This window comes from Hoplias malabaricus, chromosome 12, assembly GCF_029633855.1.
Source record: "Hoplias malabaricus isolate fHopMal1 chromosome 12, fHopMal1.hap1, whole genome shotgun sequence".
NCBI classification, from domain to species: domain Eukaryota; kingdom Metazoa; phylum Chordata; class Actinopteri; order Characiformes; family Erythrinidae; genus Hoplias; species Hoplias malabaricus.
In genome coordinates this window covers 21,263,095-21,269,113 of record NC_089811.1, presented here as the reverse complement: position 1 = coordinate 21,269,113, position 6,019 = coordinate 21,263,095, and positions in this window count along the sequence as shown.

Sequence of the window (6,019 nt, the reverse complement as noted above, 5' to 3'; positions counted from 1 at the left end):
TTTCCTTAACAGAAGTAAAATGAACACACATCTATATGCTCCATGGCCTGTGTTAGTTTAGGCTTTGAATGCTTTTCAATAGACACCACCGGTGTTACTAATTAAACCTTGATTAAGCTCAGTCTTAGTCAAAGAAATTGAGCCATAAACTCTGAAGATGTACTCTGAATTCAAAGTCATGTTAAACAAGATCTTATTTGTAACCTGAGATGTAAACAAATACATAAACAAGTAAATCTATGACAAAACAATTAAAGGTAGAAGTGTGAGGTGAACTCTATGGGTCAGAGAGCTCCAGCACTGTGCTTTAGTTGAATGCAGCAGCGGTGCTGGCTCAGAGGGAACTATGTATTTTCATTTGAGGACCTGCAGACAGGCAGTAACCTTGTCTTGTTGATAACGAGCACAGAGACGCACATTCCCTTATTGTTTGAGATGGATTTGCCATAGCTCTCCTCGGCTGAAACTATGTTGTCAGGCGGTTATTTGACCTAGAGGAAATTTTTCAGAATTTGGAGGATGTGCATCGCAATGATCCTTTCATGCAAGTTTATTTTTAAGATTATTTTGCTGCACTTTCACCCTCCAGTGGGTGTACGTGACTCCTTTGACAATTGCCATTTTAATCCGCCCGTTCAAAGAAATCTTTATAGGATCGCTGGCTAATTCAAACATCAAAACATTTTGTCAGGTGCAATTTCTTTGTTGGTTTGTTTTCATAACCTCAGTGTCTGAAAGCATTATTAGCTAAAAATCTTTTGGTCTGTCTCCCATTGCAAATGCCTGCCAATAATACAGTGTGTGTTATCATAAGGTACAAGCAGGATGTACTGCCATCTAGAGGGAAATCTGAGAGGTTGCACTCTAGACCTCACTGTTTATCAGAAGCTGTGTATTTTACAGCATCGGTGTATATAAACATTAAAGTGTGCCCTAAGCTAAAATTAAATGCTTCATATGGCACAGATATAAAGATACTCTGCTATCTTAGAATTTTACACTTACATTTAACAGCAAGAGCTGCTGACAATTTTGGAGGAGCAACATGAGCTGACGCTATATTTCAAGCATAAAATTATGTAAATAAAGTATGTCTACAAGGGCTGTAAATTGATCAGTTGAAATCTGATGCATCAAATAACAATATTAAAACACAAAACATAATATTATCAGTGATACATTACCAGTATAGAAATTCGGTTTGGTGTCATTGCACTGCATTTTGTCTAAGGTTTGGTTATACATACTGTATTTATGATGATAACTGAGAACCATTAATAATGTTTATAGCAGAATCAATAAACAATGGTGAGAAATAACAACAATACTAGAAGAGCAAGGAATACTTTTTGTCAAAGCCAAATATGTGCAGTTTTCATCTATATAATGAATGGTAACTACACACCCAGCCAGGATTTGGATGGATATTTGCATCACCTGTAATATATATACATCATATATTTATCACACAATCCTTAAACCCATTTGTGGTCTACAACTTGGCCTGCTTTTTAACTGGTTAACAATGAGAATGACAACAGATATAATTTCACGTAGCATTAAGAAGATCCCAAGTATACGTCTGTGAGCCTCTTGATCATGAATGTTTGGTGGCTTGTAGATGAGTCTCTGTGGCTCTTTCTTCAGCAGCAGCTGTGCTGAGAGGAGGCGGATGGGGGCTGCTTGTCTCCATGCTGTACAGGTAGCCCACTCCCCCGGCTGCTAATGTAATTGCTTTTCATTGATTCTGTCCGACTAGGTGGCTCGTTTTCATCCTTTTTCCAGGGGCTTCTGCCAAGGCACGGGTCTCTCCTTGATGTGAAAAGTGTGTGTCCTTTTCAGCGCATATAAAGCAGCAGCTTCCTCACATGGCGAGATGGCACGGAGACAGAGATGATTTCCTGGCCGTTCGAAAAAAGGGGGAAATAAAGGGGGAAATCAAACATAACTTTGGCTGAGCTGTTGTTGATGGAGTAGAGGGCGAATCCCTTGGACTAGGATGAATCGTGCAGCTATGTGTGGACGTGTTTTCTTTCTTCAGTAATTGTTATGTCTGGTTCTGACCACATGGTCAGCCATGTTTGTTGCCATGGGACTGTGTTTACACATGAAATACGCTTCACACTTTGAATGAGGCCGACGTGCAGCCTCATTATTGAGAGCGGCAGACCTTTTGTGTTTCTGAAGCAAGGCAGAAGCAGCAGCACAGGGCCTGGAAACACAGGGCATCAGTCTCTGTCTCTCTCTCTCACACAAACACACACCATGTGATCTCGGTGCCAGTGGCCTCTCTTGGCAGACGCAAGGCCGGCACACTTCACTTTTCTGTTGCGTCCATTTAAATATGTTGGCAAGCGCGCACCTCCAGGAATTAATTTACCTCCTGACCACATGTAGATCCCTGGACGGAACTGCGGCCATGACTGGAATCACTGAGCAGAGGCCTGCGTGCGATACTGTACGCAGAACCCACGTCTGAGCGAATTTTTAATACACAGGCCAATTTGAGGCTGGTATTAGATCAGCCAAGACTTTCCCAAATCAGATCAGGCTGTTCCAATGGTCTAAAGGGACATTCTTTGGCAGAGATAAAGAGAATGTTTCCCTCGTTCGGAACATCACACTTAGCCGCCTTTGATAAGACTTCATTGTCTTGTGACGCTCATTAAAAATATTACATTTCAATGTAGGATTCACTTCAAGGTTCCAAATAGGGCTATGCTGAAAATAATAGTATAATTGGCCCAAATTACAGGAATGCTATTAGTATTTAGTCACACAGCTTATTTTTTAATATATCAATGATGGCAAATTATCTCATGCAGTGTTTAAGTCATGACAGGCCTATGAGTTCTGCTTATTTCCCCTGAGAAGCACTTATAAGATTTATGAGATTTTTTGTGCCAAACTTTGAATCTTACAAACCCTAAAAAATCTGGATTTTTCCATTTCATTCCAAGCATAGATTGATTATACACAAAGTGTTTTTCAGCTTTTATTACTAATGCACAGGTAAATTGCTTTTATTTTTCCTCATTCAGCACTGAAACATTCCTCATAACTTTACATTTAATGGATGAGTCTAAACTTCTGTAGGCTGAATAGGCAGACATATGTAAATATGCTACTTTTTGGCAGTCTTTAAACCAACCTTTTCAAAATGGGCTGTTTTTGCAGTTTAGTTCACATTTGTGGAACACCTGAACTAAGATGTGAACTCCGTGTTTAAAAACCTTTTTTTTTTATTGTTTTTTCAACATTTCTTGCCAGCCCCAATGTTCAATTTTTACATCAACTTATTGGTCAGAGAACTAAATTAATAACAGCAGAACAATGTCTGGTATGAAAAAAAAGAAGAAAAAAGTTTTTGTTGGTAAAGTACCAAATCTGTGTGGGTATATTTTTGAAAAAAACACATCAATCAGCCCAAGAGAGTGACTGTTAACAAACCATTATGGGCTCATTACTGATCACTCAGGAGTACTGGCATAATTAGGACTGTAATACATTGCATCAGCACTCATAAGCTGGCTGCTGCCCTGCTTTTAGCTCTGTTTAAGCATCTGACTCGTATTTCTCTACACTGTGAGCTTGAATACAGTGACTGCGGCTCTGGTGAAAAATACAAATATGTATATACGGCACGCAATTGTAGTATAATTGAACAAACAGATATAATTCAGAAGTGGTTGTATTTTCTAGAAGTGTGTTTAAGCCCAGCAGTCAAATCAGTGCAATATTACAGAGCACAATAAAGGCATTACACAGAGAAGCATCACCCTCTGCCTGTGCACACTTCCCCAGATGGCTGTGATGGGAGTTGTAGGACTGATTCCTCACCCAGTCAAGTCTAATGCCTTCTAATCTTCTCCTGCTTTTTTCTGAATTATTCAAACAGTTCTTGAAGCAACAGCGGCGCCTCGACAGCAAGCAAAGCTCCCTGTGAGAGAGCTTCAGATAATGTAATGTAAAATGAATGATGAAATTCGGGGAGCTAAAATGAAAGAACGCTGCAATGTGTTTTCAAAGGTGAGGCCCTGGGTGATAACGAATATAAACCTCTTTTAGCTGCTTTTAATGGGAGACGGGCGATGGAAATGCTGGACAAAATTAGCCAGGCCAGATTTCCACGCTCGCATGGCATGCAAACATGTGTGTAAAGCACAGAAGAAGGGCTTTGTCCAGCCAAACCTTTTTGGGTTTTTTTCTTCCCTCAGATTTAAAGGGACATTGAACTCAAATTTTTGTTTCCCATGTTCCAGCCATTATAGCCGAGATTGAAATCTCAGACCAATTAATAGATGAAACGCATTTTTTCAGTTACTCGTTTTTGTAGGCAAACAATTTAAGGAGCAATTTAGTTGATGCATGAAATAATTTGTGCTGTGATGTAATGTCCATTCCTTTTAATCTGGAGAGCAAACTCTCTTATCTTTCCCTTAAACGCGGCTAATAACACATCATCAAATAAATAGCTCCAACACATTGTTCTTTAGTTATTATTGAAGACATGCAGCCTGACCTCAATAATTTAGTGTGATTAAATAAAACAATACAAGGAATATGCACATAACGATGTTCCCATTTTTCTCTGTCTTGTTGCAAGACAAAATCAATTGCCTCTGTGAGCTAAACGGGGAAACATATTATTACAGGAGTAGTGTTGCAGCAGAAGAGTACATTGTAATTGTGTTACCTGAGAGGTGTGAGGGAGTGCACAGGGACCTGCATATTATCAGCTGATCTTTTGGCTCTGCAGAACAGCCTCTCAGCCTCTACTCTCCTTTGCCTCTTTCCTTTTCTCCAGCCTGGAGATGGTTTTGTTCAAATCCTAAAGCGAGGACGGGAAAAGGTGTAAAAGGCCGTTTGTAAATTGGACGACAAGATTGTGAAGAATCAAAAAAACAAGAATGACACCTGTAGGTCAGTATTTCCTACTCCGTATTGCTAATGAAAAGACTTCCTGACGTTCTTGTCATTTCACAGGAGAACTCACCGCACAATGAAACCAAATATGATCATAATTTCTGTTTGAAACCATTGCATTTGGGTAATACAATTTTAATGCTGGCTTCGTTCTGTACGTTTAACATTGATATATCATGAGAAAATCTCTGAGGATCTCTGAAGGCAGAAGCATTGTCTCCCCCCACCCCCAGCCCACACCCCCTAACTGTAATCTCAAATGGAGAGTGCAAACATCTGAGAGCAATTGAAGTGTCTTATAAAAGAGTCTCTTCCCACTGCGGCTGGGTTTAGCTGAGCGAATTGTGAATCTAAATGTTTTCTGAACTGGGTTTGATTTCTTCTTTGTACTTTTATTAACAATCAGAGGGTGTGGGTGGTTTACAGTGTAGAACAGATTCAACTAATCTTGGAACTGCAGAATACATGAAAATATTTCACCATAGTTAAAATCTTTCAAAACTGATGTTGCCATAGTAACCTTTTATTTCTATTAACCTTGATGTAACTGAATTAACTAAAATTTAAACTGGTACATAACAGTTACAGAGATTAATATAGTTTTACATGTCATGTACTATTACGACTGGCTGAGAATGAGGTCATTCCATACAAAACCAACATCCTAAATATTTTCACGTTTTCAGACAGGGCTTATGGCCAAAATGAAGTTAAGAAACTAAAACTCCTTACTTACGTTTATGTTCCAGTCCACCTCCCACCCACGCCCTAATAAAAAATTAATAAAATAAAATTACATTTAAAAATAATGCATAACTTAATGTGTTAGGTTATATTACAGAATGGATCCTGTCTGTCCACACACACTACATTTTTATTGATATATAAAATACAAGTGAGATTTATTGTCATTGTACAATGAACAACATTTGTTTTCTCTGCATATAACCCATCTTTGGCCATGAACACACACACACACAACTGGTGCAGCAGACAGCCAGTGGAATGGCATTGGTTTATCCTAAATTAAACAGTCAGCAATATTAGGGGAATTCCATCAATATTTTCAAAGTTTGATGGCAGTGGCCACTCT